Consider the following 11,949-nt stretch of genomic DNA (forward strand, 5'->3'; position numbering starts at 1 on the left):
TGCCAGTCCCCTGCGGTTTTGGATGAGGTAACAACACAAGGAATACCCAGAGAGTATACACAATGGAACCTGAAAATGCAACTTCAACATATCTTCAAGTCAATTAATCAAAGCGCATTGATTATTAATACTCTCTCAGAGACCTATGTAATTTCTTAGATTATTTCTGGGATACTATCATAAGAGGCTATTTCTCTCCCTTAGCTCCCCCTAGCATTCTTTCCCTCATGTCATTTGCCTCGCCGTGGATCAGACCTCCAGAGCATCCTTTTTTCCCCCTTCCTTCTCTAGATCTTTAATCAGAATCCCCAATAAGCTTTCAAAACTTTTCTGCCAAGATGAAATCTTCCACCTCAAAGACCTGGATGATGAATGGGAGTGTATTATTCAGGATTCTCCAGAAAAAACAACCAATAGGATGTGTGTGTGTGTGTGTGTGTGTGTGTGTAAGTTTATTTTAAAAAATTGGTTCACATGATTATGGAGGCAGGCAAGTTCAAAATCTGCAGTGAGAATAGGGTTGGCAGAGGCTGAAGACCCAGGGAAGAGCCAATGCTGTAGTTCAAATCCAAAGACTGCCTGCCGGAAGAATTCTCCTTTGTTTGGGGGGTGGAGGTGGGCAGTCTTTTGTTCTATTCAACTGATTGAATGAGGCCCACCCGCATTATAGAGGGCAATCTGCTTTACTCAGAGTCCACTAATTTCAATGTTAATCTCATCCAAAACACCCTCACAGAAACATCCAGAATAATGTTTGGCCACATGTCTGGGCACCATGGCTCAGCCAATGTGACACAAAATAAAGCATCACGGGGAAACATTCTTATTAAGGATAAGGCACAAACGTTCTCAGAAATAATTTAAAAGAAGCTTGAGCAGTGGAAATCTTTATGTTTACAGTTGATACTTAGTTCAAATAGTGAAAGAGTAAGACACGGGGTTAACTTCAAAGATGATCTTAGATATCCTATGAAAAGACAGGAAGTTGTCAGAGTCCCTTTTATAGTGGAGCTTAATCAATGTCTTAAGTTCAATGTCTTAGGTAGAGTCAAATTGAATTAAGGTGGTTAAGAAAGTGCTCTTAGGTGAAACTGGTCCAAATTTATGAGTATCAGGAAGATAAGCTACAGAGCTCTCCATTACCGCTCAAGAATGGGGGCTGCAGGCAAGTGGCGACGTTTTTATTCATCAAAGTGATAAATGTGAGGTGTCAAATGAGCAATAGATAGCTACACCATTCTACATTGGACTCAGCCATTACAGTCTCTGTGCCAAACCCCACTGACTTTCAGGCACAGAGAGATCTTTCCAGAGGGCCTTGAATGAAGGTATATGAACAGTAAAGAGAGTATTGTGCAGGACTCCATACTTAAACAGAGAAGCTCTCTCCTATGTTTACTAAGAAATAGAGTAGACCAAAATACAGATAAAATTCCCTAGCCAAAAAAAAAAAAAAAAAAAAAAGTACACATGAGGTTAAAAGAAGCCTAGATTTTGGGGAACAGGGGGGAGCGGGGTAAGGTGGTGGGGGGCAGGATGAAAAGAGAAAACTTTGCTGGAAAATTTGGAGTAGATTCTGAAGAGTATCGACTCAATGTAAAGAGGTATTTGCAGTCCAGGGAAACATGCAGCTCTTGAACACAGCAGGTGGGGAAGGATGTCCACTGACTTTGTGGAGCCCAAGGAAAGGAGTGTTTTGGAATGTTACCTAGTCCTGTTTCTGTAAGGGAGACATGTGAAGCCTACTCACGGGGCAGGAAGGTGACCATTAAAACATGTATTGATAAACCACTGGGCACTAGGTGCTGTACCTGGAGGCTAGCAAATGAAAGATTCAGCAGACATGCTTCCTGTCTTCATCTAATTTACAGTCTAGCAGGGCAGTAAGACTCATACCTAGAGAAAATGGAAGGAGACTCTCTGGGAGCACAGAGGAGATGAGAACTTTGCTACCAGGGGGGAGGATAGAAGAGCGATTTTCAGGTCTTCGTCCCTTTCTCATGATCCTTATCCCACCTCGTGAGCAATTAGCTGACAGCTCCTGTGGATTTTACCTCTGCTACCTCTCTTACCTCCCCAAATCCCCCTGCCCCACAGGCCACTCTTTTGTTCCAGGCTCTCCTCGTCTTCCATCTGAATGACTGTAGGTGAGAAACATTCCAGTGGCCTCCATATCTTTACTCTTTCCAGTCTCTCTTTTTGGCTAATGTCCGGATAGATGTTGATGGATGCTTGCATCACCACCAGGGAGCCAATCCAGGGCTGGGAGAACAAGAATTCCCACAGACGATGCCAATATTTATGGGAGTTCATACTCAGTCTTCGGGTTAACTGATGACCCACAAGGGCTACAGAGTGAGTCCTAAAGCAAGAATGACTGTCTTCATATGGCAAACGAGGGACTTTATTATATTAAGAGATAAACTGAACAAGGGGTGGGGGTGGAAAAACAAAAACAAACTGTTGAGTCTTTCCCACTATAGGGATGGGTTGGGTTCCAAAAGCTATTTTCCTAAGTTGGTTTTTGGGTAAACTCAGAGCATATTTTTCCATGGAGACAATTCAGAATGATTTTACTTATAAAATGGGCTAAAAGGCTTGTATAAGCTAGCATGGAAATAAGCTTAATAATTATTACAGTATTATTATTTTCAGTGGGAATGAGTTAGTTTAAATTCTGGAAACCTAGAACCCTCTGTTGCCTTTCCAAACCTTTCATGGTAAGAGTAGTGTGTCTGATGGAGAGCGGAATGGAGAGTAGATATGGGTCCATATTCCAAAGCCATGGGAGCCTGTGGGCCAGGAAATCCCTTTTCCCTGGCCATGTTCAGAGTTTGTCACTGAGTGCAGGAGAACATGGTGTTTAGCATGACTCTGTCTGTCTAGAAACATACACACTATATAGTTTTTTAAATTGGGTGTTAAGCTGGAATGACTTGCTCCACTCTCTTGATCTCATGGCTCAAAATCAATCTTAATTTTCCCACATGTGTTATCGTATTAGTGGCTTCAATCCAGTCTATCCAGGAACTTTAGAATGATTCTAACTCCTTAGTATAGTTGTTGACACGCTTTTGGGCACTCTGAGATCTTATTGTTTTAGTTTTATTTTACAACTTCTCTTCCCTCTTACAAAATGCTGATATAGGGCACATATATTTATAAGTTTTAAGGTGAATCAAGATCCAACCTGTTTTGACTATTTGGGTATAATTTTGCAATTGCTTTTGAGGTAACTAGGCATTGCAAAATCAAGTTTGAGAATTATAGTACTGGATTTATGAGGGAGGTAGATTATACTAATTAATCTGACATTTAGTCATCTTGTTTTAAAAAGTTACGATCTTTCTGGCAGTAATATTTAAATCCAGATTTCTTTCCATAAGCCAAATTACCAAATTCGCTTCAACCTACTTGCCTACTTGCACTGACTCTGCTAATTTCTCTCCCAGAGTAATTCACATTCTCTACCTCTCATCGTATTTAATACTTGTCAGAGCTCCTCGAAGGACAAGTAAAAGGTCAATGCAGACAACCCTTAAATGTTCCGTTTAAGTTCATTTCAGCTTCCCATTCCTATGACCTTTCCCTGGACATCCCCATTCCAAGAGCTGCTCTTCCTGACTTGGAGGAAGGAGCTCTCCTCCCTCTTTTCTGTGCTCATGCCTATCACCACCGCCACGACAACCACCACCATTTTTTGAATTTCATTCTCTTATGTCCTCAGGGATTTCTTATAGATACCTCTTTTTCCCCTGCATTTCCAATTTCTGTCTCTATCGGAAGTTTTCTCTTGTGCATAAAATGAGCATGAGTTTGTCTCATCGGAAGTGAAACAAAACAAAACGAAACACTTTTTTTCTGTCCTAATACTTTAACCTCTTGCTGTCTCTTCACCTTATTGAAACTGTGGCTTATTGTCTGTGTCTCTAGTGGGCCCCAACGTGACATTCGTGGGGCTTTAGGCGAGAGCAATGGAGGGCTGCACACTGCATATCTAAATATTTAAGTCGTATTCAAGTTAAGAGGCTGGTAAATATATGTGTTCTATTGCTCCGTCTTGAGGAACATACCTAGAAGGTCAGCATCAAATTTAGAATTCTCAGTCCTTGGAGTTCTGGGGTAGAGCATGGTTTTGTAGGGGAGAGCTGGTGCCGTGCCTCCCGCTTACAGCAGGCTTTCCTTGCTGTTCGCTTCTGGCTCCATTCCTCATCATGAGGGACTAAGGCTCATGCATGCAGAGACCCCAGTCCACGTATCCACGATCAGCCCTCAGTCTTTCTCCATCCTGCAAATGGCTGCCCCTCAGCCATTCCAGCCTAGGAATGTGCAAACCTGTGACGTGTTTTGACCTCTGAATTGATTGGACTAGACCCAGGGGAAAGAGGACTAGAAGTGAGGATGGGGACTTTGGGCAGGGATTTGGGGTCCTGGATAATCAGAATAGAATCTTGAAGGAGCCTGTGGGCTCCAGTGGGTATGCTCCTTGGCCCCAAGCCCAAGGACTTTTAGTCAATGGGAGGGTTTGGTTGGAGGAGGGTCAGAGTTGAGTCTTGCAGGCACAGGCCTAGTGAAGACCCTCCCACTTGGTCTCTAAGGGAACCGGCCAATTGTTTCATTTCTCATTCATTCTTTCATAGCCTACTTCAAGCAAATCTACTTCTACCCTCACCAATCCAAAGTGATTGCTCTCCCATGGGTATCTTTAGATTCCGTAGCACAGTAAACACTCTTAATCTGTATCTTCTTCTTCCTCTCCTCTTCCTCCTGCTCCTTCTTCTTTTCTTGACCCTCTAGTCATTTTATTTCTGTACTCTGCACGATGACTTAATTAAAACTTATATAATTAATCACCACGTATCTTGTAATGAATCTAAAATTTGCATCTTGACTCAGACCAATTTTCTGGATCCAGGCCCACAAAAACTACAAATTCGACTGAACGCATTAGGTCCTGCCCCTTTCTTTTGTATTCCCGGTCTCAGAAAATAACCACCTATCACTTAGATGTAGAGGCTAGAAACCCAAGTGTCATTCACGATTCCTCCTACCTCATTCTTCACATCTAATTAGTAACTGTATCTTGTTGATTCTACCCCCCTAAAATTTCTAGACTTTCCCCCTACCTTTCCATCCCCTTTGTTGTCATACCAATTTAGACCTTTAATGGCATTAAAAAAAATAGCTGAATAGTCTCTTAAAAAGTCACTGCTATAACTCATTTTCCACTGTGTTGCAAAAATGATTGTCCTAAAATGCAAATATGATCATGTCCTTTCTCTGCTTTTAATCCTTCGTTGGCCCCTTCATTTTGCTCATGATAAAATTTAGAATCCTAAACCCGTCTATTGCAAACTTCTCTTCCCATGCCATTCTATCCTTGAGAGGAAACATAATACACAATGCTTTTGAAGTGTTTCCACATGCTATTTCTTTTCCCTGAAGATCTTTTCTTTCTCTGGTATCTGGCTATCCCATTTTGATTCCTTAAGACTCAGCACAGATTCCCCATCTCTGAAAAGAAACTCTAACTACCTCAGGCCCTACTAGGATGTCTTTCATCAATGTTTACATAACACCATGTTCATGTTCCATCAGAGTATTTTTCACAAAATATTTTAATTGTGGCATTAACTGAGTGGCACCCTCATTAGACTGAGCTCCACTGGGGCAGGGAACTCATCTTTCATATTCTTTCTTCCAGCATTTAGTATTATGCCTGGCAATTAGCAGATGTTCAATATAATTGTGTGAGAAATACCAGTGAAGGTGCTGGAGATATCATGATGGGTGATAGAGCCCATTCCCTGAGGTGCTTCTTGACTAGAAGGTAATTAGATAAGGGTTTCCAATGCAGGTGAAGTGTTGATGCTGAGAAGGAAGGAGAAAAGATACTTCTGGGTGGGTGTTTCTGTCTTTTAAGGTCATTAAATGGGATAAAATCCATTTCTGCAAAAATGTGTGCGTGTGTGTGTATTTTTTTTTTCATAGAATTTATTACACTCACAAATTTCCCTGGAGCCATCCATGGCTTTCCTAAGTAGTACGACCTGTAGATCTGGGTAACAGTGGCCTCTGCCTTATAGCAACCTGCTCTGGCCCTCATCCACCTGTGCTCCATGGGCACATGCATTTCAGGAGCATTTGAGATGAACTCAAAGGGTGGATACAATTTTGGAAGTTGTACATATGGGAGGAAGAGGGAAACTAGTTCAGAGGCATGAGCCAAAACAACAACAACAACAACAACAACAACAACAACAACAACAGTATAGGGATGGGAAAGCTCCCCGGGTCAAGTGATGTGTTTGGAAAAATAGATTAGGATCTACAGAACATCCTGACTCTCCAAGTTAGGAGTTTTAAACTGACTTGGTGGGATCGTGGGGGAGTCACTTAATGTTTCTGAGGAGGGCATGATATAATTTGGCAGATTATAGAGTGGGTTCTAGGGGAAGAGAAGGAAGGGTGGGGAGAGGGCTGGGAAGCTATTGCAGTACTTGAGGAAGGAAGTAGAATGGAAGTAACTAAACAAAGCCGTCGGGATGGGAATGGAAGAAATGAATACGAAAGACCTGACTTAGATGCCACATGATTCAGCAAAAATTTGATGAGAGGACATCAGAGAGTATTCCGAGTTACAAGATCGGACAGTGGGAAACTGGCCATGATGCTAATGACGCGGGGAAGCTGGAGGAAGGATTAACGTGAGGGGGATAAGGATGGGCTCAGATCTGGGCATGCGAAGCGTAAGGAGCCAGCTGGACATGAAGGTAGCTCTCCCTTCTAAGCCTAAAATGTTCTAGGATAATCTTGAAGGATTCTATTCCAGAGTGGTCCTGGAAGTCCCTGGAGCACCCCAAAATAGAAATCCCTAGGAGGCTGCATATTTCTCATGTTAACTTTAGAGAGTTAAACTTTTCTGGGCACATCCATCATCCTGTGTCAACTCACTTGGGACTGACCCTTCTTACATTTGTTTTAATTCAGCTGTCTCCTCGTTTAAAATGTTACTTTTAAGCTGTTTTATCGCCAAATTTAGCTTCCTCAAATTAGCATCATATCTTCTCTTTATGTTAGTTCTGATGCAGAGCCTGTAGTCCCTTGGAGAACAAGGCCTGGGGTGGGGTGGGCCCGGAGGGCTGACAAGAGGACAGGACATAGATGTGGGTCATGCTTGGAGCTTTAATTTGGTATCCCATGAGACATCTTGTTAAAATCTGATTTTCTTAAATTTGATTTTCAAAAGTGTTGCCTTTTACTAAATTTTCCTTTTGAACATTTTAAACATCTGTTTTCATTTTAAAAATGGTTACATATATATATTCTTAAAGACATCTTTTACTTTTGTCCAAACTTTCTAACCCCTCAAATGGAAATTTCTTTTGGGCCAACTATTTTGATGCTAAGCTCTGAACATCCCTCTTGCCAATGAGAGATCTGGAATGATGTCTGGACACAGGTAACAGTGATCTGGCATCGACATTAGTCAGATGATTATGACAAAGCCCATGTGATACCAGGATGGATGAAGAAATACAAAGATGAGGGGCAATAATTTCTCCATATTCTGAATTAGTCAGATTATAGTCTGAATTGGAGAACTACTCAGTGTTGGTCACCACTGTTCAAAGGGAAGTGAAGAAATTGAAGTGACTGTAGAAACAAGCAACAAGATGATTAAAGGCTTGGAAAATAGGTTCCAGGACGAAAGATGAAAACGTTTTTGATGTCTCAGGAAGGGAAGACAAAGGTGGGACATGATTCTGAAAGTTTTTTTTTTTTATAAGGGGATGGTTAATAGGACACTAGAATGTATGATAAAGATTGTGAGCAAACCCCCAAAAAGAAAAAATGCCCTCAGATAATTTAGGCCAGAGTCAACCTTTTACCCTTTCCTGTACCCTTGACAGACATTAATAATTAATTACAACACTCTTTTCTGCAGAGTTTGGATCAATTCTCAAAAATCCTCAACCCAGAATTCCAAGGCAGCCTTTGAAACTTTTACAGAAGATGAAACACATCTGCTAGTCTAGCTTTAGACATTTTGCTTTGTAAGGGCTTGAGACTTTACCAGATGATTTCTCAAAGATTCTTCCAGAACTATGGCTCTACTAAATCATTTGCATCATGAATTTCATGAGGAATAGACTTAATTTATAAACAATGATGGATCTTGACCCTTTGAGCAAACTGGGACATTTTTGGAACGCTTTTAGTGAAGGAATGGGGAATTTTGCTACTATTTTAAAATATAAAATTTAGTTGTTTTCTCAAACAAGTTCTTCACAGACAGCCTTGATGATCACATAATCCTGATAAGCTCGAACAAAAAGAAATATATTTCGATGGGACTAGCTATAAGGGAACAGTTTCTACCAGGACTTTATTTTTATTTTTTTAAGCTTATTTATTTTGAGGCATGGGGGAGCACATGCATGCGTGAGTGGGGAGGGGCAGAGGGAGACAGGAAGAGAAAGTTTCCCAAATGGGTTCTGCACTGTCAGTGCAGAGCCCCATGTGGGGCCTGGAACTCACCAACTATGAGATCATGACCTGAGCTGAAATCAAAAGTTGAACACTTAACCAACTGAGCCACCCGAGCACGCCCAGGACCTTCTCTTCAAAATGTACTATTTGGCCCACGAGAAGAAAATTGGGCTCTGGGTTGACCCTGAACGCTGATTGGCTGAGGAAGGCATCTTGATGCACTAATGAAGCTAATTGAAATCTCTGCCTTTTCTGTAGTTCTTTACGTGTTGTTATGAGAGGGGAAAAAAAAAAAAAACAAAACAAAAAACAAAACCTGATGAACAATGGTATTCTGACGCTGAGTCTCTGGGAGGTAAACAGTGATAAATGGCAGATCAGGAAGATGAAGGGCAGAAATCAATACTTGCTGTTACTCTGTAGTAAATTATGAGACGCTTCGGATGAAAGGGACAGATGTTGTTTTTCAAATCACACTGTTTGAACTTTAGTTGTTTATAAACTTCTTCTTTCCCGGCAGGTCTAAGTTTCTATCTTTGCCATATATACCCTAAACACATGGAGATGTATATCAGGTCAATTAAAAAGGTGGCAGGTAATTCAACCGTTAATATTTGAATTTTATTCTCTACCGTCTAATTTGTCTAACTTTTCTAACCATGGCTAGCATAGTTTCTTCGTTAAAGGAAAGCTTTTGGATTATAAAATCGGTTAAAATAAAATGAAAAGAAATAATTACGCTTAAAAAAAAAACCTTAAGAATTTCCTAATGCTAAGTTTCAAGGGAAGCATTTTTCTCGGTGCCATTTGGCTCAGAAACATACATTCTGGAGTCACTGAATTTGAAACACAAAAATAAGAGGGATTTTAAAAAGCCATTTCTTCCAATGAGGTCAGCAACAATTTTTACCATATTTTAGACTAATTCACCATGTTCTGCCAAGTCAGACATTTACATATACTAACTTGAAATTTCATCCCTGAAACATAATAAAGAAAAAAAAAATCAGTCTTCAAAGATATTTTTGCTGTTTTTTTTTGTGTGTGTGGTAGTTGTTAACCTTTAGTGTTTATTGATTTTCCTATCTTTTCCTTATTTATAATCTCTTCCTTTTTTTTTTTTTTTTTTTTGAGTGGAATAGCTTCGTGAAATCTGAGCTAATAAGCCGCTGTTAGGAATTTGCTATTTTATAGTTGCCAATGAGGCTGATAGGCCAAAGAAATGTATGCAATCCCATTGGAGGAAACATCTTGTAGCCTGTCACTCGGGTATATGGTGTTTCTACTGCTGTGCCACGTACTTTCTAGGACAAGCTCAGATGGGGTCTCCGGGGTCAAGACTCCAGTTAGAACATAGCCACCACAGTGCCTCTTTTCCCCCAAGAACATTGCAACCACAGAGTGAGGGGTTGATTCTTCTTGTCTCCATCTTGTGGGCCTATGGACTGTAGGCTTACCTGACCAACCTGTAGATCAGAGCTCAGAAGGAAGGGGAGCCTCCTGCCAGACTTGATAATGATTATTTTTGAAAGAGAGACAGAGAGACAGAAAAAGAGCCAGCAACCAGGAGAGACCTCAGTGTTGTAGGGTAGAGAAATGCAATGACGGCTTGAGGGGCTCTGTCCTAAGGCCAGATCATAAATACCATGGAGACAAGATCTAATTAACATCAAGTGTACCACCTTTGGCTTCAAGTACCTTGAGGACTTGTCCCATGACCTTTTCCTCCATTATTCTCTCAGACCCCACACACTACCTGGCTCATAGTAGACAGCAAGTAAACCTGCAGCGAACAAGTTGAATAAGGGAATAAATACAAAAATCTTAAAAGGAGGGAGAAATGGACTTACCTTAAAGCATCAGGAATCGGTGAAACTGCAGGGGGATTTCTTGGCAGGGAATATTACTGAAGTCTGTTGTAGGTTACTGAGGAAGTTTTATGTAGTTTAGGGAGATGCATGGTCACCGTAGAATTTCGATAATTCTGGGATGATTTCAGTGGACTGCTTGGAGGAAGACATGGATTAACTACTCACGGGCTCTCATCCTTCCCTTGACTTTGATGGTTCTGGTTCCCAGGAAGTTTCCCCCTTCCTCTGCTCCCTCAGTTGACTCTGTCTATTTTCCTGGATGATTGTAATTTCCTTACAGTCACCGAAGTACAAAAGCCACTTATCCTGAAACAGTTTTGAGAGTATGAACCTGGCAAACAGTTTTTCAGAAGAAAGATGATGCCTTCTCAAACAAATTAATGATGCTACCAGTAACTTGCCTGAAATCCTAAAATGTGAGATGGTCCAATGAGCTCTCTGCTAAAAAAAAAAAAAATAATGTATCATTATGTCCTGGTGTTAGCTAGCAAGTATTAGAAAACAGAAATCAGAAGCTACTCTCACTTTTTTTTTTTTGCATTGGCATCTGTTGACCTATATTGTGCATTCTGTGTAAATTCCATATGCCAGAGAAATTCAAGAGTAAAAAGGTCATGTGAAGGTAGCGTGTGGGCTGGGAGGAGACCCAGAATAAAAGGGACCTGGAATAAGAAGGCAGTTTAGCAAGATATGAGCAATGATTTCTGAATTTTTTTTTTAACTGGAAGATAAATAAGCACCGAGGATTCTATATCAGTCTTGGATCAATAAGACATATTTTATAATAAGAAAAATAATGCATTTCCAACTTCTGGATACCTCTTTGCTCCTTCTATCTTGGGGCTCCCTGTGAGTTGGCAAAGCTTCCAGCTGCTTCCTGGTGAACCTTTAGGGCTTTGAGATGGAGAGCCAACCCTTAAGGAGTGCTGCTTGTCAACACAGTTAGCAAATCAGATTGACGTCCTTGTCCTAATGAGTGGTTGTTTTCCAGTCTGTTATTTCACACTTTGACACTAGATGTCAGAGAAAGACTTAGCCTTCTAATTTGTTGGTCTCCTCAGCAGAAAGAAAGGTTGTCTTCTGAGAGAAATCAGGTATTGAAAATTGGCAAATGTCCCACTGTGAGTCCCTGGGGGGACCAGGGTTCTTATGCCAAAACATCGCTACCCTACTCATGCCTTATTAGACATACTTTCGATACTATTAAATCTCATTTACCAGAACGGGTTGGATCAAGGTCACTTAGAAATAGATTTTTTGGGGGTGGGGAATGAGAACTATCAATTTACTCTTTCAATTTTATTACAAAACGTATTCAATTTTACTTAGAAATAAAAGACAGATATAACATGGTCATGTTCTTATAATCCTTTTTATTAGTGAATTAGGAAACAGCCAAACCAATTAAAAATTGCATGAAAGTCTCATAAGATCATTCCAGTGCTCTGTGGTAGTTCCTTTCATTTTGTAAAAATGGCATCTTGTTTTAAATGATATTAAGTAAAAATGTGGTTTTATTAGAGCTGTTATTTTAGTTATATTGCCAAATTCCCAAGGCGTTCAGCCATTTAGCAGGCTTTCTGAT

This window comes from Panthera uncia, chromosome B4 (assembly GCF_023721935.1).
Source record: "Panthera uncia isolate 11264 chromosome B4, Puncia_PCG_1.0, whole genome shotgun sequence".
Taxonomy (NCBI): domain Eukaryota; kingdom Metazoa; phylum Chordata; class Mammalia; order Carnivora; family Felidae; genus Panthera; species Panthera uncia.